At 43.9% G+C, this 21604-nt stretch overlaps 14 non-coding genes across 14 annotated transcripts; all 14 read left to right on the forward strand.

Annotated features, from left to right (window-relative positions):
• Nucleotides 1-469: 469 nt before the first annotated feature.
• On the forward strand, nt 470-541 carry trnap-ugg (transfer RNA proline (anticodon UGG)). Its single transcript has one exon. It is a non-coding gene; the product is annotated as a tRNA-Pro (tRNA).
• Nucleotides 542-1349: 808 nt separating this feature from the next.
• On the forward strand, nt 1350-1421 carry trnap-agg (transfer RNA proline (anticodon AGG)). The gene has a single exon. It is a non-coding gene; the product is annotated as a tRNA-Pro (tRNA).
• Nucleotides 1422-1821: 400 nt separating this feature from the next.
• Nucleotides 1822-1893, forward strand: trnap-ugg (transfer RNA proline (anticodon UGG)). Its single transcript has one exon. It is a non-coding gene; the product is annotated as a tRNA-Pro (tRNA).
• Nucleotides 1894-2699: 806 nt separating this feature from the next.
• On the forward strand, nt 2700-2771 carry trnap-agg (transfer RNA proline (anticodon AGG)). The gene has a single exon. It is a non-coding gene; the product is annotated as a tRNA-Pro (tRNA).
• A 400-nt stretch (nt 2772-3171) lies between these two features.
• trnap-ugg (transfer RNA proline (anticodon UGG)) lies at nt 3172-3243 on the forward strand. Its single transcript has one exon. It is a non-coding gene; the product is annotated as a tRNA-Pro (tRNA).
• Nucleotides 3244-4051: 808 nt separating this feature from the next.
• Nucleotides 4052-4123, forward strand: trnap-agg (transfer RNA proline (anticodon AGG)). The gene has a single exon. It is a non-coding gene; the product is annotated as a tRNA-Pro (tRNA).
• A 1280-nt stretch (nt 4124-5403) lies between these two features.
• On the forward strand, nt 5404-5475 carry trnap-agg (transfer RNA proline (anticodon AGG)). Its single transcript has one exon. It is a non-coding gene; the product is annotated as a tRNA-Pro (tRNA).
• Nucleotides 5476-7227: 1752 nt separating this feature from the next.
• On the forward strand, nt 7228-7299 carry trnap-cgg (transfer RNA proline (anticodon CGG)). The gene has a single exon. It is a non-coding gene; the product is annotated as a tRNA-Pro (tRNA).
• Nucleotides 7300-8107: 808 nt separating this feature from the next.
• trnap-agg (transfer RNA proline (anticodon AGG)) lies at nt 8108-8179 on the forward strand. Its single transcript has one exon. It is a non-coding gene; the product is annotated as a tRNA-Pro (tRNA).
• A 1278-nt stretch (nt 8180-9457) lies between these two features.
• On the forward strand, nt 9458-9529 carry trnap-agg (transfer RNA proline (anticodon AGG)). Its single transcript has one exon. It is a non-coding gene; the product is annotated as a tRNA-Pro (tRNA).
• A 1280-nt stretch (nt 9530-10809) lies between these two features.
• trnap-agg (transfer RNA proline (anticodon AGG)) lies at nt 10810-10881 on the forward strand. Its single transcript has one exon. It is a non-coding gene; the product is annotated as a tRNA-Pro (tRNA).
• A 1278-nt stretch (nt 10882-12159) lies between these two features.
• On the forward strand, nt 12160-12231 carry trnap-agg (transfer RNA proline (anticodon AGG)). Its single transcript has one exon. It is a non-coding gene; the product is annotated as a tRNA-Pro (tRNA).
• Nucleotides 12232-19587: 7356 nt separating this feature from the next.
• trnap-agg (transfer RNA proline (anticodon AGG)) lies at nt 19588-19659 on the forward strand. The gene has a single exon. It is a non-coding gene; the product is annotated as a tRNA-Pro (tRNA).
• Nucleotides 19660-20962: 1303 nt separating this feature from the next.
• On the forward strand, nt 20963-21034 carry trnap-cgg (transfer RNA proline (anticodon CGG)). Its single transcript has one exon. It is a non-coding gene; the product is annotated as a tRNA-Pro (tRNA).
• The last annotated feature ends 570 nt before the right edge of the window (nt 21035-21604 follow it).

A 21604-nucleotide genomic window follows, 5' to 3' on the forward strand; every position in this document is an offset into this window, starting at 1 on the left:
TCGTTGGTCCAGGAGTATGATTCTCGCTTAGGGTGCGAGAGGTCCCGGGTTCAGTCCCCGGACGAGCCCTTACGTTACAACCAAGATGCCATTTGAGAGCAGCTTTTAGCACTCTTGTCTGCATGGGGCACAGTCACAAGTATTTTTAACACATACTTCATTCGTTCATTTTCTTAATTGCTTTGATCAGAAATCTGAGTTGCTGGATCTGCTGGCGCCTGTCCCAGCAGTCTATGGGTGAGAGGTGGTGTACAGCTTGCACAAGCCGCATGTTCACCGCAGGTTCACCTCAGGGCAACACATACAGACAATTTAGCATAACCAAATCACCCCAGTAGCATGTTTTCAGAGGTGCGAGGAAGCCGGGGAGAATCCTCATAGACAATGAGGGAATATGCAAAGCCCTTACACAAAGGGCCCAAGTTTCATTTGAACCTGTGATATTCTTGCTTGCATTCCTGCAAATTGTGGCTCGTTGGTCTAGAGGCATGATTCTCGCTTTGGGTGTGAGAGGTCCTGGGTTCAATTCCCGGACGAGCCCTTCAGTTTGCTTCTTAACTCCATCTGAATTGAAAGTTTAGCAAATGGAAAAGGGCATTGTGTCTAATTTGCCGAGGATTGGTCTCGAGGTGGACAGCATGGTGTGGCTGTTGCCTCACAGCAAGAAGGTCACAGGTTGGAATCTGACTTGAGGACTTTCTGTGAGGACCTTGCATGTTCTCCCCATGTCTGCGTGGTTGCTCTCCGAGTTGTCCCGCTTCATCCCGTCACCAAAAACATGCAAATTGGGTGAATTGGTTACACTAAATAGGCCATAGTTGTGAGTGTGCGTGACTGATTCTCTATGTGTGGCCCTGCGATAAACTGCTAGTTTGTCGATGGTGTACTCCGCCTCTTGCCCATAGACTGCTGGGATAGGTCCAGCATGACATGGTTACAGATAAAGTGGTTCAGAAGATGAGTGACTGAATGGTCAAGAGGTATGATTCTTGCTTTGGGTGTGAGAGGTCAAGTGGAAGAGCCCTCTATCTTTTGTAATTGTTTCACAGTAACAAAATAGGTACCAAGACTAAAATAGCATTGCCCTGAAACTGTGCGAAAGTCCAATGTTTCTTCAGTTCAAGTCAAAATCTAAAAATTTCAAGGGCAAAAAAACAACTTTCAGCAAGAAACGCAGCATTTCTTTCGTGGGTAAATAGACTTTTATCCTTTTCCTGTCGAAAAATACAAGGATCACATCGCAATGCAGCTAAGAACCAAGGAATTGAATTCCATCTTTGGCAAGGACATGAAAACAAAAAATACCATTAATTGACCCATAAACAAGCTGGTCGAGAGTGGCAAGTTGTGGCTCGTTGGTCTAGGAGTATGATTCTCGCTTAGGGTGCGAGAGGTCCCGGGTTCAATTCCCGGACGAGCCCTCACATTACAACCAAGACGCCGTTTGAGAGCAGCTTTTAGCACTCTTGTCTGCATGGGGCACAGTCACAAGTATTTTTAACACATACTTCATTCGTTCATTTTCTCAATTGCTTTGATCAGAAATCTGAGTTGCTGGATCTGCTGGTGCCTGTCCCAGCAGTCTATGGGCGAGAGGTGGGGTACAGCTTGCACAAGCCGCATGTTCACCGCAGGTTCACCTCAGGGCAACACATACAGACAATTTAGCATAACCAAATCACCCCAGTAGCATGTTTTCAGAGGTGGGAGGAAGCCGGGGAGAATCCACATAGACAATGAGGGAATATGCAAAGCCCTTACACAAAGGGCCCAAGTTTCATTTGAACCTGTGATATTCTTGCTTGCATTCCTGCAAATCGTGGCTCGTTGGTCTAGAGGCATGATTCTCGCTTTGGGTGTGAGAGGTCCTGGGTTCAATTCCCGGACGAGCCCTTCAGTTTGCTTCTTAACTCCATCTGAATTGAAAGTTTAGCAAATGGAAAAGGGCATTGTGTCTAATTTGCCGAGGATTGGTCTCGAGGTGGACAGCATGGTGGGGCTGTTGCCTCACAGCAAGAAGGTCACAGGTTGGAATCTGACTTGAGGACTTTCTGTGAGGACCTTGCATGTTCTCCCCATGTCTGCGTGGTTGCTCTCCGAGTTGTCCCGCTTCATCCCGTCACCAAAAACATGCAAATTGGGTGAATTGGTTACACTAAATAGGCCATAGTTGTGAGTGTGCGTGACTGATTCTCTATGTGTGGCCCTGCGATGAACTGGCAGTTTGTCGATGGTGTACTCCGCCTCTTGCCCAGACTGCTGGGATAGGTCCAGCATGACATGGTTACAGATAAAGCGGTTCAGAAGATGAGTGACTGAATGGTCAAGAGGTATGATTCTTGCTTTGGGTGTGAGAGGTCAAGTGGAAGAGCCCTCTATCTTTTGTAATTGTTTCACAGTAACAAAATAGGTACCAAGACTAAAATAGCATTGCCCTGAAACTGTGCGAAAGTCCAATGTTTCTTCAGTTCAAGTCAAAATCTAAAAATTTCAAGGGCAAAAAAACAACTTTCAGCAAGAAACGCAGCATTTCTTTCATGGGTAAATAGACTTTTATCCTTTTCCTGTCGAAAAATACAAGGATCACATCGCAATGCAGCTAAGAACCAAGGAATTGAATTCCATCTTTGGCAAGGACATGAAAACGAAAAATACCATTAATTGACCCATAAACAAGGTGGTCGAGAGTGGCAAGTTGTGGCTCGTTGGTCTAGGAGTATGATTCTCGCTTAGGGTGCGAGAGGTCCCGGGTTCAATTCCCGGACGAGCCCTCACATTACAACCAAGGCGCCATTTGAGAACAGCTCTTAGCACTCTTGTCTGCATGGGGCACAGTCACAAGTATTTTTAACACATACTTCATTTGTTCATTTTCTCAATTGCTTTGATCAGAAATCTGAGTTGCTGGATCTGCTGGCGCCTGTCCCAGCAGTCTATGGGCGAGAGGTGGGGTACAGCTTGCACACGCCGCATGTTCACCGCAGGTTCACCTCAAGGCAACACATACAGACAATTTAGCATAACCAAATCACCCCAGTAGCATGTTTTCAGAGGTGGGAGGAAGCCGGGGAGAATCCACATAGACAATGAGGGAATATGCAAAGCCCTTACACAAAGGGCCCAAGTTTCATTTGAACCTGTGATATTCTTGCTTGCATTCCTGCAAATTGCGGCTCGTTGGTCTAGAGGCATGATTCTCGCTTTGGGTGTGGGAGGTCCTGGGTTCAATTCCCAGACGAGCCCTTCAGTTTGCTTCTTAACTCCATCTGAATTGAAAGTTTAGCAAATGGAAAAGGGCATTGTGTCTCATTTGCCGAGGATTGGTCTCGAGGTGGACAGCATGGTGGGGCTGTTGCCTCACAGCAAGAAGGTCACAGGTTGGAATCTGACTTGAGGCCTTTCTGTGAGGACTTTGCATGTTCTCCCCATGTCTGCGTGGGTGCTCTCCGGGTTGTCCCGCTTCATCCCATCACCAAAAACATGCAAATTGGGTGAATTGGTTACACTAAATAGGCCATAGTTGTGAGTGTGTGTGACTGATTCTCTATGTGTGGCCCTGCGATGAACTGGCAGTTTGTCGATGGTGTACTCCGCCTCTTGCCCATAGACTGCTGGGATAGGTCCAGCATGACATGGTTACAGATAAAGCGGTTCAGAAGATGAGTGACTGAATGGTCAAGAGGTATGATTCTTGCTTTGGGTGTGAGAGGTCAAGTGGAAGAGCCCTCTATCTTTTGTAATTGTTTCACAGTAACAAAATAGGTACCAAGACTAAAATAGCATTGCCCTGAAACTGTGCGAAAGTCCAATGTTTCTTCAGTTCAAGTCAAAATCTAAAAATTTCAAGGGCAAAAAAACAACTTTCAGCAAGAAACGCAGCATTTCTTTCGTGGGTAAATAGACTTTTATCCTTTTCCTGTCGAAAAATACAAGGATCACATCGCAATGCAGCTAAGAACCAAGGAATTGAATTCCATCTTTGGCAAGGACATGAAAACAAAAAATACCATTAATTGACCCATAAACAAGATGGTTGAGGGTGGCAAGTTGTGGCTCGTTGGTCTAGGAGTATGATTCTTGCTTAGGGTGCGAGAGGTCCCGGGTTCAATTCCCGGACGAGCCCTTACATTACAACCAAGACGCCATTTGAGAGCAGCTTTTAGCACTCTTGTCTGCATGGGGCACAGTCACAAGTATTTTTAACACATACTTCATTCGTTCATTTTCTCAATTGCTTTGATCAGAAATCTGAGTTGCTGGATCTGCTGGCGCCTGTCCCAGCAGTCTATGGGTGAGAGGTGGGGTACAGCTTGCACAAGCCGCATGTTCACCGCAGGTTCACCTCAGGGCAACACATACAGACAATTTAGCATAACCAAATCACCCCAGTAGCATGTTTTCAGAGGTGGGAGGAAGCCGGGGAGAATCCTCATAGACAATGAGGGAATATGCAAAGCCCTTACACAAAGGGCCCAAGTTTCATTTGAACCTGTGATATTCTTGCTTGCATTCCTGCAAATTGTGGCTAGTTGGTCTAGAGGCATGATTCTCGCTTTGGGTGTGGGAGGTCCTGGGTTCAATTCCCAGACGAGCCCTTCAGTTTGCTTCTTAACTCCATCTGAATTGAAAGTTTAGCAAATGGAAAAGGGCATTGTGTCTCATTTGCCAAGGATTGGTCTCGAGGTGGACAGCATGGTGGGGCTGTTGCCTCACAGCAAGAAGGTCACAGGTTGGAATCTGACTTGAGGCCTTTCTGTGAGGACTTTGCATGTTCTCCCCATGTCTGCGTGGGTGCTCTCCGGGTTGTCCCGCTTCATCCCATCACCAAAAACATGCAAATTGGGTGAATTGGTTACACTAAATAGGCCATAGTTGTGAGTGTGTGTGACTGATTCTCTATGTGTGGCCCTGCGATGAACTGGCAGTTTGTCGATGGTGTACTCCGCCTCTTGCCCATAGACTGCTGGGATAGGTCCAGCATGACATGGTTACAGATAAAGCGGTTCAGAAGATGAGTGACTGAATGGTCAAGAGGTATGATTCTTGCTTTGGGTGTGAGAGGTCAAGTGGAAGAGCCCTCTATCTTTTGTAATTGTTTCACAGTAACAAAATAGGTACCAAGACTAAAATAGCATTGCCCTGAAACTGTGCGAAAGTCCAATGTTTCTTCAGTTCAAGTCAAAATCTAAAAATTTCAAGGGCAAAAAAACAACTTTCAGCAAGAAACGCAGCATTTCTTTCGTGGGTAAATAGACTTTTATCCTTTTCCTGTCGAAAAATACAAGGATCACATCGCAATGCAGCTAAGAACCAAGGAATTGAATTCCATCTTTGGCAAGGACATGAAAACGAAAAATACCATTAATTGACCCATAAACAAGGTGGTCGAGAGCGGCAAGTTGTGGCTCGTTGGTCTAGGAGTATGATTCTTGCTTAGGGTGCGAGAGGTCCCGGGTTCAATTCCCGGACGAGCCCTTACATTACAACCAAGACGCCGTTTGAGAGCAGCTTTTAGCACTCTTGTCTGCATGGGGCACAGTCACAAGTATTTTTAACACATACTTCATTTGTTCATTTTCTCAATTGCTTTGATCAGAAATCTGAGTTGCTGGATCTGCTGGCGCCTGTCCCAGCAGTCTATGGGTGAGAGGTGGGGTACAGCTTGCACAAGCCGCATGTTCACCGCAGGTTCACCTCAGGGAAACACATACAGACAATTTAGCATAACCAAATCACCCCAGTAGCATGTTTTCAGAGGTGGGAGGAAGCCGGGGAGAATCCTCATAGACAATGAGGGAATATGCAAAGCCCTTACACAAAGGGCCCAAGTTTCATTTGAACCTGTGATATTCTTGCTTGCATTCCTGCAAATTGTGGCTAGTTGGTCTGGAGGCATGATTCTCGCTTTGGGTGTGGGAGGTCCCGGGTTCAATTCCCAGACGAGCCCTTCAGTTTGCTTCTTAACTCCATCTGAATTGAAAGTTTAGCAAATGGAAAAGGGCATTGTGTCTAATTTGCCGAGGATTGGTCTCGAGGTGGACAGCATGGTGGGGCTGTTGCCTCACAGCAAGAAGGTCACAGGTTGGAATCTGACTTGAGGCCTTTCGGTGAGGACTTTGCATGTTCTCCCCATGTCTGCGTGGGTGCTCTCCGGGTTGTCCCGCTTCATCCCATCACCAAAAACATGCAAATTGGGTGAATTGGTTACACTAAATAGGCCATAGTTGTGAGTGTGCGTGACTGATTCTCTATGTGTGGCCCTGCGATGAACTGGCAGTTTGTCGATGGTGTACTCCGCCTCTTGCCCATAGACTGCTGGGATAGGTCCAGCATGACATGGTTACAGATAAAGCGGTTCAGAAGATGAGTGACTGAATGGTCAAGAGGTATGATTCTTGCTTTGGGTGTGAGAGGTCAAGTGAAAGAGCCCTCTATCTTTTGTAATTGTTTCACAGTAACAAAATAGGTACCAAGACTAAAATAGCATTGCCCTGAAACTGTGCGAAAGTCCAATGTTTCTTCAGTTCAAGTCAAAATCTAAAAATTTCAAGGGCAAAAAAACAACTTTCAGCAAGAAACGCAGCATTTCTTTCGTGGGTAAATAGACTTTTATCCTTTTCCTGTCGAAAAATACAAGGATCACATCGCAATGCAGCTAAGAACCAAGGAATTGAATTCCATCTTTGGCAAGGACATGAAAACGAAAAATACCATTAATTGACCCATAAACAAGGTGGTCAAGAGCGGCAAGTTGTGGCTCGTTGGTCTAGGAGTGTGATTCTTGCTTAGGGTGCGAGAGGTCCCGGGTTCAATTCCCGGACGAGCCCTTACATTACAACCAAGATGCCATTTGAGAGCAGCTTTTAGCACTCTTGTCTGCATGGGGCACAGTCACAAGTATTTTTAACACATACTTCATTCGTTCATTTTCTCAATTGCTTTGATCAGAAATCTGAGTTGCTGGATCTGCTGGCGCCTGTCCCAGCAGTCTATGGGTGAGAGGTGGGGTACAGCTTGCACAAGCCGCATGTTCACCGCAGGTTCACCTCAGGGCAACACATACAGACAATTTAGCATAACCAAATCACCCCAGTAGCATGTTTTCAGAGGTGGGAGGAAGCCGGGGAGAATCCTCATAGACAATGAGGGAATATGCAAAGCCCTTACACAAAGGGCCCAAGTTTCATTTGAACCTGTGATATTCTTGCTTGCATTCTTGCAAATTGTGGCTCGTTGGTCTAGAGGCATGATTCTCGCTTCGGGTGTGGGAGGTCCTGGGTTCAATTCCCAGACGAGCCCTTCAGTTTGCTCCTTAACTCCATCTGAATTGAAAGTTTAGCAAATGGAAAAGGGCATTGTGTCTAATTTGCCAAGGATTGGTCTCGAGGTGGACAGCATGGTGGGGCTGTTGCCTCACAACAAGAAGGTCACAGGTTGGAATCTGGCTTGAGGCCTTTCTGTGAGGACTTTGCATGTTCTCCCCATGTCTGCGTGGGTGCTCTCCGGGTTGTCCCGCTTCATCCCATCACCAAAAACATGCAAATTGGGTGAATTGGTTACACTGAATAGGCCATAGTTGTGAGTGTGTGTGACTGACTCTCTATGTTTGGCCCTGCGATGAACTGGCAGTTTGTCGATGGTGTACTCCGCCTCTTGCCCATAGACTGCTGGGATAGGTCCAGCATGACATGGTTACAGATAAAGCGGTTCAGAAGATGAGTGACTGAATGGTCAAGAGGTATGATTCTTGCTTTGGGTGTGAGAGGTCAAGTGGAAGAGCCCTCTATCTTTTGTAATTGTTTCACAGTAACAAAATAGGTACCAAGACTAAAATAGCATGGCCCTGAAACTGTGCGAAAGTCCAATGTTTCTTCAGTTCAAGTCAAAATCTAAAAATTTCAAGGGCAAAAAAACAACTTTCAGCAAGAAACGCAGCATTTCTTTCGTGGGTAAATAGACTTTTATCCTTTTCCTGTCGAAAAATACAAGGATCACATCGCAATGCAGCTAAGAACCAAGGAATTGAATTCCATCTTTGGCAAGGACATGAAAACGAAAAATACCATTAATTGACCCATAAACAAGGTGGTCGAGAGCGGCAAGTTGTGGCTCGTTGGTCTAGGAGTATGATTCTCGCTTAGGGTGCGAGAGGTCCCGGGTTCAATTCCCGGACGAGCCCTTACATTACAACCAAGACGCCGTTTGGGAGCAGCTTTTAGCACTCTTGTCTGCATGGGGCACAGTCACAATTATTTTTAACACATACTTCATTCGTTCATTTTCTCAATTGCTTTGATCAGAAATCTGAGTTGCTGGATCTGCTGGCGCCTGTCCCAGCAGTCTATGGGTGAGAGGTGGGGTACAGCTTGCACAAGCCGCATGTTCACCGCAGGTTCACCTCAGGGCAACACATACAGACAATTTAGCATAACCAAATCACCCCAGTAGCATGTTTTCAGAGGTGGGAGGAAGCCGGGGAGAATCCTCATAGACAATGAGGGAATATGCAAAGCCCTTACACAAAGGGCCCAAGTTTCATTTGAACCTGTGATATTCTTGCTTGCATTCTTGCAAATTGTGGCTAGTTGGTCTAGAAGCATGATTCTTGCTTTGGGTGTGGGAGGTCCTGGGTTCAATTCCCAGACGAGCCCTTCAGTTTGCTTCTTAACTCCATCTGAATTGAAAGTTTAGCAAATGGAAAAGGGCATTGTGTCTAATTTGCCGAGGATTGGTCTCGAGGTGGACAGCATGGTGGGGCTGTTGCCTCACAGCAAGAAGGTCACAGGTTGGAATCTGACTTGAGGCCTTTCTGTGAGGACTTTGCATGTTCTCCCCATGTCTGCGTGGGTCCTCTCTGGGTTGTCCCGCTTCATCCCATCACCAAAAACATGCAAATTGGGTGAATTGGTTACACTGAATAGGCCATAGTTGTGAGTGTGTGTGACTGATTCTCTATGTGTGGCCCTGCGATGAACTGGCAGTTTGTCGATGGTGTACTCCGCCTCTTGCCCAGACTGCTGGGATAGGTCCAGCATGACATGGTTACAGATAAAGCGGTTCAGAAGATGAGTGACTGAATGGTCAAGAGGTATGATTCTTGCTTTGGGTGTGAGAGGTCAAGTGGAAGAGCCCTCTATCTTTTGTAATTGTTTCACAGTAACAAAATAGGTACCAAGACTAAAATAGCATTGCCCTGAAACTGTGCGAAAGTCCAATGTTTCTTCAGTTCAAGTCAAAATCTAAAAATTTCAAGGGCAAAAAAACAACTTTCAGCAAGAAACGCAGCATTTCTTTTGTGGGTAAATAGACTTTTATCCTTTTCCTGTCGAAAAATACAAGGATCACATCGCAATGCAGCTAAGAACCAAGGAATTGAATTCCATATTTGGCAAGGACATGAAAACGAAAAATACCATTAATTGACCCATAAACAAGACGATTGAGAGTGGCAGGTTGTGGCTCGTTGGTCTAGGAGTATGATCCTCGCTTAGGGTGCGAGAGGTCCCGGGTTCAATTCCCGGATGAGCCCTTACATTACAAACAAGATGCCATTTGGGGGCGGCTTTTAGCACTCTTGTCTGCATGGGGCACAGTCACAAGTATTTTTAACACATACTTCATTCGTTCATTTTCTTAATTGCTTTGATCAGAAATCTGAGTTGCTGGATCTGCTGGCGCCTGTCCCAGCAGTCTATGGGCGAGAGGTGGGGTACAGCTTGCACAAGCCGCATGTTCACCGCAGGTTCACCGCAGGGCAACACATACAGACAATTTAGCATAACCAAATCACCTCAGTAGCATGTTTTCAGAGGTGGGAGGAAGCCGGAGAGAATCCACATAGACAATGAGGGAACATGCAAAGCCCTTACACAAAGGGCCCAAGTTTCATTTGAACCTGTGACATTCTTGCTTGCATTCTTGCAAATTGTGGCTCGTTGGTCTAGAGGCATGATTCTCGCTTTGGGTGTGAGAGGTCCTGGGTTCAATTTCTAGACGAGCCCTTCAGTTTGCTTCTTAACTCCATCTGAATTGAAAGTTTAGCAAATGGAAAAGGGCATTGTGTCTAATTTGCCGAGGATTGGTCTCGAGGTGGACAGCATGGTGGGGCTGTTGCCTCACAGCAAGAAGGTCACAGGTTGGAATCTGACTTGAGGCCTTTCTGTGAGGACTTTGCATGTTCTCCCCATGTCTGCGTGGGTGCTCTCCGGGTTGTCCCGCTTCATCCCATCACCAAAAACATGCAAATTGGGTGAATTGGTTATGCTAAATAGGCCATAGTCGTGAGTGTGTGTGACTGATTCTCTATGTGTGACCCTGCGATGAACTGGCAGTTTGTCAATGGTGTACTCCGTCTCTTGCCCATAGACTGCTGGGAAAGGTCCAGCATGACATGGTTACAGATAAAGCGGTTCAGAAGATTAGTGACTGAATGGTCAAGAGGTATGATTCTTGCTTTGGGTGTGAGAGGTCAAGTGGAAGAGCCCTCTATCTTTTGTAATTGTTTCACAGTAACAAAATAGGTACCAAGACTAAAATAGCATTGCCCTGAAACTGCGCGAAAGTCCAATGTTTCTTCAGTTCAAGTCAAAATCTAAAAATTTCAAGGGCAAAAAAACAACTTTCAGCAAGAAACGTGGCATTTCTTTCATGGGCAAATAGACTTTTATCCTTTTCCTGTCGAAAAATACAAGGATCACATCGCAATGCAGCTAAGAACCAAGGACTTGAATTCCATATTTGGCAAGGACATGAAAACGAAAAATACCATTAATTGACCCATAAACAAGGTGGTAGAGAGCGGCAAGTTGTGGCTCGTTGGTCTAGGAGTATGATTCTCGCTTAGGGTGCGCGAGGTCCCGGGTTCAATTCCCGGACGAGCCCTTACATTACAACCAAGATGCCGTTTGGGAGCAGCTTTTAGCACTCTTGTCTGCATGGGGCACAGTCACAAGTATTTTTAACACATACTTCATTCGTTCATTTTCTCAATTGCTTTGATCAGAAATCTGAGTTGCTGGATCTGCTGGCGCCTGTCCCAGAAGTCTATGGGTGAGAGGTGGGGTACAGCTTGCACAAGCCGCATGTTCACCGCAGGTTCACCACAGGGCAACACATACAGACAATTTAGCATAACCAAATCACCCCAGTAGCATGTTATCAGAGGTGGGAGGAAGCCGGGGAGAATCCTCATAGACAATGAGGGAATATGCAAAGCCCTTACACAAAGGGCCCAAGTTTCATTTGAACCTGTGATATTCTTGCTTGCATTCTTGCAAATTGTGGCTCGTTGGTCTAGAGGCGTGATTCTTGCTTTGAGTGTGGGAGGTCCTGGGTTCAATTCCCAGACGAGCCCTTCAGTTTGCTTCTTAACTCCATCTGAATTGAAAGTTTAGCAAATGGAAAAGGGCATTGTGTCTAATTTGCCGAGGATTGGTCTCGAGGTGGACAGCATGGTGGGGCTGTTGCCTCACAGCAAGAAGGTCACAGGTTGGAATCTGACTTGAGGCCTTTCTGTGAGGACTTTGCATGTTCTCCCCATGTCTGCGTGGGTGCTCTCTGGGTTGTCCCGCTTCATCCCATCACCAAAAACATGCAAATTGGGTGAATTGGTTACACTGAATAGGCCATAGTTGTGAGTGTGTGTGACTGACTCTCTATGTGGGGCCCTGCGATGAACTGGCAGTTTGTCGATGGTGTACTCCGCCTCTTGCCCATAGACTGCTGGGATAGGTCCAGCATGACATGGTTACAGATAAAGCGGCTCAGAAGATGAGTGACTGAATGGTCAAGAGGTATGATTCTTGCTTTGGGTGTGAGAGGTCAAGTGGAAGAGCCCTCTATCTTTTGTAATTGTTTCACAGTAACAAAATAGGTACCAAGACTAAAATAGCATTGCCCTGAAACTGTGCGAAAGTCCAATGTTTCTTCAGTTCAAGTCAAAATCTAAAAATTTCAAGGGCAAAAAAACAACTTTCAGCAAGAAACGCAGCATTTCTTTCGTGGGTAAATAGACTTATCCTTTTCCTGTCGAAAAATACAAGGATCACATCGCAATGCAGCTAAGAACCAAGGACTTGAATTCCATCTTTGGCAAGGACATGAAAACGAAAAATACCATTAATTGACCCATAAACAAGATGACTGGGAGTGGCAAGTTGTGGCTCGTTGGTCTAGGAGTATGATTCTCGCTTAGGGTGCGAGAGGTCCCGGGTTCAATTCCCGGACGAGCCCTTACATTACAGCCAAGATGCCATTTGAGAGCGGCTTTTAGCACTCTTGTCTGCATGGGGCACAGTCACAAGTATTTTTAACACATACTTCATTCGTTCATTTTCTTAATTGCTTTGATCAGAAATCTGAGTTGCTGGATCTGCTGGCGCCTGTCCCAGCAGTCTATGGGTGAGAGGTGGGGTACAGCTTGCACAAGCCGCATGTTCACCGCAGGTTCACCTCAGGGCAACACATACAGACAATTTAGCATAACCAAATCACCCCAGTAGCATGTTTTCAGAGGTGGGAGGACGCCGGGGAGAATCCACATTGACAATGAGGGAATATGCAAAGCCCTTACGCAAAGGGCCCAAGTTTCATTTGAATCTGTGACATTCTTGCTTGCATTCTTGCAAATTGTGGCTTGTTGGTCTCGAGGCATGATTCTCGCTTTGGGTGTGGGAGGTCCTGGGTTCAATTCCCAGACGAGCCCTTCAGTTTGCTTCTTAACTCCATCTGAATTGAAAGTTTAGCAAATGGAATAGGGCATTGTGTCTAATTTGCCGAGGATTGGTCTCGAGGTGGACAGCATGGTGGGGCTGTTGCCTCACAGCAAGAAGGTCACAGGTTGGAATCTGACTTGAGGCCTTTCTGTGAGGACTTTGCATGTTCTCCCCATGTCTGCGTGGGTGCTCTCCGGGTTGTCCCGCTTCATCCCATCACCAAAAACATACAAATTGGGTGAATTGGTTACACTAAATAGGCCATAGTTGTGAGTGTGTGTGACTGATTCTCTATGTGTGGCCCTGCGATGAACTGCTAGTTTGTCGATGGTGTACTCCGCCTCTTGCCCATAGACTGCTGGGATAGGTCCAGCATGACATGGTTACAGATAAAGCGGTTCAGAAGATGAGTGACTGAATGGTCAAGAGGTATGATTCTTGCTTTGGGTGTGAGAGGTCAAGTGGAAGAGCCCTCTATCTTTTGTAATTGTTTCACAGTAACAAAATAGGTACCAAGACTAAAATAGCATTGCCCTGAAACTGTGCGAAAGTCCAATGTTTCTTCAGTTCAAGTCAAAATCTAAAAATTTCAAGGGCAAAAAAACAACTTTCAGCAAGAAACGCTGCATTTCTTTCGTGGGTAAATAGACTTATCCTTTTCCTGTCGAAAAATACAAGGATCACATCGCAATGCAGCTAAGAACCAAGGACTTGAATTCCATCTTTGGCAAGGACATGAAAACGAAAAATACCATTAATTGACCCATAAACAAGATGACTGGGAGTGGCAAGTTGTGGCTCGTTGGTCTAGGAGTATGATTCTCGCTTAGGGTGCGAGAGGTCCCGGGTTCAATTCCCAGACGGGCCCTTACATTACAGCCAAGATGCCATTTGAGAGCAGCTTTTAGCACTCTTGTCTGCATGGGGCACAGTCACAAGTATTTTTAACACATACTTCATTCGTTCATTTTCTTAATTGCTTTGATCAGAAATCTGAGTTGCTGGATCTGCTGGCGCCTGTCCCAGCAGTCTATGGGTGAGAGGTGGGGTACAGCTTGCACAAGCCGCATGTTCACCGCAGGTTCACCTCAGGGCAACACATACAGACAATTTAGCATAACCAAATCACCCCAGTAGCATGTTTTCAGAGGTGGGAGGACGCCGGGGAGAATCCACATTGACAATGAGGGAATATGCAAAGCCCTTACGCAAAGGGCCCAAGTTTCATTTGAACCTGTGACATTCTTGCTTGCATTCTTGGAAATTGTGGCTTGTTGGTCTAGGGGCATGATTCTCGCTTCGGGTGTGAGAGGTCCTGGGTTCAGTTCCCAGACGAGCCCTACAGTTTGCTTCTTAACTCCATCTGAATTGAAAGTTTAGCAAATGGAAAAGGGCATTGTGTCTAATTTGCCGAGGATTGGTCTCGAGGTGGACAGCATGGTGGGGCTTCTTTTGTCAGGCTCTGCCAGAAGAAGCTTGTTCTGACAGTTTCAACTTGTTTTGAGGTCATTTGGATGATTTTTGTATGAAAAATGCAGTCGCATGTCCTTTTGTCAGCATCTGCCGGAAGAAGCTTGTTCTGACAGTTTCAACTTGTTTTGAGGTCATTTGGATGATTTTTGTATGAAAAATGCAGTCGCATGTCCTTTTGTCAGCATCTGCCGGAAGAAGCTTGTTCTGACAGTTTCAACTTGTTTTGAGGTCATTTTTCTTCTTTCAGTCTGAAATATGCAGTAGCATGTCTTTTTGTCAGCATCTGTCGGAAGAAGCTTCTTCTGACAGTTTCAACACTGTGTATAATTTTCAAAAATCACACGGAAGGTCTCTCGCCAAGCACATCCGGCCAGACAGCGTCTCCTGTCCGTCTGGAAAACTCTTCAGTCATAAAAATATTAATAATAATAATAAATAAATAAATTTAAAAATAAATAAATTCAAAAATAAATAAATAAATAAATTTAAAAATAAATAAATAAATAAATTTAAAAATAAATAAATAAATAAATTTAAAAATAAATAAATAAATAAATAAATAATTTAATTAATTTTAAGTTATATTGCACCAGATCAGAACAGACAGCTGTCTCACTTTACAGGTATAGGCAGCTCTTCTGCAAGAGGAGAAGGTTGTTCTGCCAGTTTCAACTTGTTTACAGGTCATTTCACTAATTCCAGTCTGAAATCTGCAGGAACATGTCCTTTTGTCAGGCTCTGCCAGAAGAAGCTTGTTCTGACAGTTTCAACTTGTTTTGAGGTCATATGGATGATTTTTGTATGAAAAATGCAGTCGCATGTCCTTTTGTCAGGCTCTGCCAGAAGAAGCTTGTTCTGACAGTTTCAACTTGTTTACAGGTCATTTCACTAATTCCAGTCTGAAATCTGCAGGAACATGTCCTTTTGTCAGGCTCTGCCAGAAGAAGCTTGTTCTGACAGTTTCAACTTGTTTTGAGGTCATATGGATGATTTTTGTATGAAAAATGCAGTCGCATGTCCTTTTGTCAGGCTCTGCCAGAAGAAGCTTGTTCTGACAGTTTCAACTTGTTTTGAGGTCATTTGGATGATTTTTGTATGAAAAATGCAGTCGCATGTCCTTTTGTCAGCATCTGCCGGAAGAAGCTTGTTCTGACAGTTTCAACTTGTTTTGAGGTCATTTGGATGATTTTTGTATGAAAAATGCAGTCGCATGTCCTTTTGTCAGGCTCTGCCAGAAGAAGCTTGTTCTGACAGTTTCAACTTGTTTTGAGGTCATTTGGATGATTTTTGTATGAAAAATGCAGTCGCATGTCCTTTTGTCAGGCTCTGCCAGAAGAAGCTTGTTCTGACAGTTTCAACTTGTTTTGAGGTCATTTGGATGATTTTTGTATGAAAAATGCAGTCGCATGTCCTTTTGTCAGCATCTGCCGGAAGAAGCTTGTTCTGACAGTTTCAACTTGTTTTGAGGTCATTTGGATGATTTTTGTATGAAAAATGCAGTCGCATGTCCTTTTGTCAGCATCTGCCGGAAGAAGCTTGTTCTGACAGTTTCAACTTGTTTTGAGGTCATATGGATGATTTTTGTATGAAAAATGCAGTCGCATGTCCTTTTGTCAGGCTCTGCCAGAAGAAGCTTGTTCTGACAGTTTCAACTTGTTTTGAGGTCATTTGGATGATTTTTGTATGAAAAATGCAGTCGCATGTCTTTTTGTCAGCATCTGTCGGAAGAAGCTTCTTCTGACAGTTTCAACACTGTGTATAATTTTCAAAAATCACACGGAAGGTCTCTCGCCAAGCACATCCGGCCAGACAGCGTCTCCTGTCCGTCTGGAAAACTCTTCAGTCATAAAAAATATTAATAATAATAATAAATAAATAAATTTAAAAATAAATAAATTCAAAAATAAATAAATAAATAAATTTAAAAATAAATAAATAAATAAATTTAAAAATAAATAAATAAATAATTTAATTAATTTTAAGTTATATTGCACCAGATCAGAACAGACAGCTGTCTCACTTTACAGGTATAGGCAGCTCTTCTGCAAGAGGAGAAGGTTGTTCTGCCAGTTTCAACTTGTTTACAGGTCATTTCACTAATTCCAGTCTGAAATCTGCAGGAACATGTCCTTTTGTCAGGCTCTGCCAGAAGAAGCTTGTTCTGACAGTTTCAACTTGTTTACAGGTCATTTGGATGATTTTTGTATGAAAAATGCAGTCGCATGTCCTTTTGTCAGCATCTGCCGGAAGAAGCTTGTTCTGACAGTTTCAACTTGTTTTGAGGTCATATGGATGATTTTTGTATGAAAAATGCAGTCGCATGTCCTTTTGTCAGGCTCTGCCAGAAGAAGCTTGTTCTGACAGTTTCAACTTGTTTTGAGGTCATTTGGATGATTTTTGTATGAAAAATGCAGTCGCATGTCCTTTTGTCAGCATCTGCCGGAAGAAGCTTGTTCTGACAGTTTCAACTTGTTTTGAGGTCATTTGGATGATTTTTGTATGAAAAATGCAGTCGCATGTCCTTTTGTCAGCATCTGCCGGAAGAAGCTTGTTCTGACAGTTTCAACTTGTTTTGAGGTCATTTTTCTTCTTTCAGTCTGAAAAATGCAGTAGCATGTCCTTTTGTCAGCATCTGCCGGAAGAAGCTTCTTCTGACAGTTTCAACACTGTGTATAATTTTCAAAAATCACACGGAAGGTCTCTCGCCAAGCACATCCGGCCAGACAGCGTCTCCGTCTGGAAAACTCTTCAGTCATAAAAATATTAATAATAATAATAAATAAATAAATTCAAAAATAAACAAATTTAAAAATAAATAAATAAATAAATTTAAAACTAAATAAATAAATAAATAAATAATTTAATTAATTTTAAGTTATATTGCACCAGATCAGAACAGACAGCTGTCTCACTTTACAGGTATAGGCAGCTCTTCTGCAAGAGGAGAAGGTTGTTCTGCCAGTTTCAACTTGTTTACAGGTCATTTCACTAATTCCAGTCTGAAATCTGCAGGAACATGTCCTTTTGTCAGGCTCTGCCAGAAGAAGCTTGTTCTGACAGTTTCAACTTGTTTTGAGGTCATATGGATGATTTTTGTATGAAAAATGCAGTCGCATGTCCTTTTGTCAGGCTCTGCCAGAAGAAGCTTGTTCTGACAGTTTCAACTTGTTTTGAGGTCATTTGGATGATTTTTGTATGAAAAATGCAGTCGCATGTCCTTTTGTCAGGCTCTGCCGGAAGAAGCTTGTTCTGACAGTTTCAACTTGTTTTGAGGTCATTTGGATGATTTTTGTATGAAAAATGCAGTCGCATGTCCTTTTGTCAGCATCTGCCGGAAGAAGCTTGTTCTGACAGTTTCAACTTGTTTTGAGGTCATTTGGATGATTTTTGTATGAAAAATGCAGTCGCATGTCCTTTTGTCAGCATCTGCCGGAAGAAGCTTGTTCTGACAGTTTCAACTTGTTTTGAGGTCATTTGGATGATTTTTGTATGAAAAATGCAGTCGCATGTCCTTTTGTCAGCATCTGCCGGAAGAAGCTTGTTCTGACAGTTTCAACTTGTTTTGAGGTCATTTTTCTTCTTTCAGTCTGAAAAATGCAGTAGCATGTCCTTTTGTCAGCATCTGCCGGAACAAGCTTCTTCTGACAGTTTCAACACTGTGTATAATTTTCAAAAATCACACGGAAGGTCTCTCGCCAAGCACATCCGGCCAGACAGCGTCTCCTGTCCGTCTGGAAAACTCTTCAGTCATAAAAATATTAATAATAATAATAAATAAATTAATTTAAAAATAAACAAATTTAAAAATAAATAAATAAATAAATAAATTTAAAAATAAATAAATAAATAATTTAATTAATTTTAAGTTATATTGCACCAGATCAGAACAGACAGCTGTCTCACTTTACAGGTATAGGCAGCTCTTCTGCAAGAGGAGAAGGTTGTTCTGCCAGTTTCAACTTGTTTACAGGTCATTTCACTAATTCCAGTCTGAAATCTGCAGGAACATGTCCTTTTGTCAGGCTCTGCCAGAAGAAGCTTGTTCTGACAGTTTCAACTTGTTTTGAGGTCATTTGGATGATTTTTGTATGAAAAATGCAGTCGCATGTCCTTTTGTCAGCATCTGCCAGAAGAGGCTTGTTCTGACAGTTTCAACTTGTTTTGAGGTCATTTGGATGATTTTTGTATGAAAAATGCAGTCGCATGTCCTTTTGTCAGCATCTGCCGGAAGAAGCTTGTTCTGACAGTTTCAACTTGTTTTGAGGTCATTTGGATGATTTTTGTATGAAAAATGCAGTCGCATGTCCTTTTGTCAGGCTCTGCCCGAAGAAGCTTGTTCTGACAGTTTCAACTTGTTTTGAGGTCATTTGGATGATTTTTGTATGAAAAATGCAGTCGCATGTCCTTTTGTCAGCATCTGCCGGAAGAAGCTTCTTCTGACAGTTTCAACACTGTGTATAATTTTCAAAAATCACACGGAAGGTCTCTCGCCAAGCACATCCGGCCAGACAGCGTCTCCTGTCCGTCTGGAAAACTCTTCAGTCATAAAAATATTAATAATAATAATAAATAAATAAATTTAAAAATAAATAAATTCAAAAATAAATAAATTCCATCTGAATTGAAAGTTTAGCAAATGGAAAAGGGCATTGTGTCTAATTTGCCGAGGATTGGTCTCGAGGTGGACAGCATGGTGGGGCTGTTGCCTCACAGCAAGAAGGTCACAGGTTGGAATCTGACTTGAGGCCTTTCTGTGAGGACTTTGCATGTTCTCCCCATGTCTGCGTGGGTGCTCTCTGGGTTGTCCCGCTTCATCCCATCACCAAAAACATGCAAATTGGGTGAATTGGTTACACTAAATAAGCCATAGTTGTGAGTGTGTGTGACTGATTCTCTATGTGTGGCCCTGCGATAAACTGCTAGTTTGTCGATGGTGTACTCCGCCTCTTGCCCATAGACTGCTGGGATAGGTCCAGCATGACATGGTTACAGATAAAGTGGTTCAGAAGATGAGTGACTGAATGGTCAAGAGGTATGATTCTTGCTTTGGGTGTGAGAGGTCAAGTGGAAGAGCCCTCTATCTTTTGTAATTGTTTCACAGTAACAAAATAGGTACCAAGACTAAAATAGCATTGCCCTGAAACTGTGCGAAAGTCCAATGTTTCTTCAGTTCAAGTCAAAATCTAAAAATTTCAAGGGCAAAAAAACAACTTTCAGCAAGAAACGCAGCATTTCTTTCGTGGGTAAATAGACTTTTATCCTTTTCCTGTCGAAAAATACAAGGATCACATCGCAATGCAGCTAAGAACCAAGGACTTGAATTCCATCTTTGGTAAGGACATGAAAACGAAAAATACCATTAATTGACCCATAAACAAGATGCTTGAGGGCAGCAAGTTGTGGCTCGTTGGTCTAGGGGTATGATTCTCGCTTAGGGTGCGAGAGGTCCCGGGTTCAATTCCCGGACGAGCCCTTACATTACAACCAAGATGCCATTTGAGAGCAGCTTTTAGCACTCTTGTCTGCATGGGGCACAGTCACAAGTATTTTTAACACATACTTCATTTGTTCATTTTCTTAATTGCTTTGATCAGAAATCTGAGTTGCTGGATCTGCTGGCGCCTGTCCCAGCAGTCTATGGGCGAGAGGTGGGGTACAGCTTGCACAAGCCGCATGTTCACCGCAGGTTCACCGCAGGTTCACCGCAGGGCAACACATACAGACAATTTAGCTGAACCAAATCACCTCAGTAGCATGTTTTCAGAGGTGGGAGGAAGCCGGAGAGAATCCACATAGACAATGAGGGAACATGCAAAGCCCTTACACAAAGGCCCCAAGTTTCATTTGAACCTGTGACATTCTTGCTTGCATTCTTGCGAATCGTGGCTCGTTGGTCTGGAGGCGTGGTTCTAGCTTTGGGTGTGAGAGGTCCTTGGTTCAATTCCCGGACGAGCCCCTCAGTTTGCTTCTTAACTCCATCTGAATTGAAAGTTTAGCAAATGGAAAAGGGCATTGTGTCTAATTTGCCGAGGATTGGTGTCGAGGTGGACAGCGCGGTGGGGCAGTAATTTACACTGTTGCCTCACAGCAAGAAGGTCACAGGTTTGAATCTGACTTGAGGCCTTTCTGTGAGGACTTTGCATGTTCTCCCCATGTCTGCGTGGGTGCTCTCCGGGTTGTCCCGCTTCATCCCATCACCAAAAACATGCAAATTGGGTGAATTGGTTACACTAAATAGGCCATAGTCGTGAGTGTGTGTGACTGATTCTCTATGTGTGACCTTGCGATGAACTGGCAGTTTGTCAATGGTGTACTCCGCCTCTTGCCCATAGACTGCTGGGAAAGGTCCAGCATGACATGGTTACAGATAAAGCGGTTCAGAAGATTAGTGACTGAATGGTCAAGAGGTATGATTCTTGCTTTGGGTGTGAGAGGTCAAGTGGAAGAGCCCTCTATCTTTTGTAATTGTTTCACAGTAACAAAATAGGTACCAAGACTAAAATAGCATTGCCCTGAAACTGCGCGAAAGTCCAATGTTTCTTCAGTTCAAGTCAAAATCTAAAAATTTCAAGGGCAAAAAAACAACTTTCAGCAAGAAACGCAGCATTTCTTTCATGGGCAAATAGACTTTTATCCTTTTCCTGTCGAAAAATACAAGGATCACATCGCAATGCAGCTAAGAACCAAGGACTTGAATTCCATATTTGGCAAGGACATGAAAACGAAAAATACCATTAATTGACCCATAAACAAGACGATTGAGAGTGGCAGGTTGTGGCTCGTTGGTCTAGGAGTATGATCCTCGCTTCGGGTGCGAGAGGTCCCGGGTTCAATTCCCGGATGAGCCCTTACATTACAAACAAGATGCCATTTGGGGGTGGCTTTTAGCACTCTTGTCTGCATGGGGCACAGTCACAAGTATTTTTAACACATACTTCATTCGTTCATTTTCTTAATTGCTTTGATCAGAAATCTGAGTTGCTGGATCTGCTGGCGCCTGTCCCAGCAGTCTATGGGCGAGAGGTGGGGTACAGCTTGCACAAGCCGCATGTTCACCGCAGGTTCACCGCAGGGCAACACATACAGACAATTTAGCATAACCAAATCACCTCAGTAGCATGTTTTCAGAGGTGGGAGGAAGCCGGAGAGAATCCACATAGACAATGAGGGAACATGCAAAGCCCTTACACAAAGGGCCCAAGTTTCATTTGAACCTGTGACATTCTTGCTTGCATTCTTGCAAATTGTGGCTCGTTGGTCTAGAGGCATGCTTCTCGCTTTGGGTGTGGGAGGTCCTGGGTTCAATTCCCAGACGAGCCCTTCAGTTTGCTTCTTAACTCCATCTGAATTGAAAGTTTAGCAAATGGAAAAGGGCATTGTGTCTCATTTGCCGAGGATTGGTCTCGAGGTGGACAGCA

Source organism: Brachionichthys hirsutus, unplaced genomic scaffold, assembly GCF_040956055.1.
Source record: "Brachionichthys hirsutus isolate HB-005 unplaced genomic scaffold, CSIRO-AGI_Bhir_v1 contig_387, whole genome shotgun sequence".
Taxonomy (NCBI): Eukaryota; Metazoa; Chordata; class Actinopteri; order Lophiiformes; family Brachionichthyidae; genus Brachionichthys; species Brachionichthys hirsutus.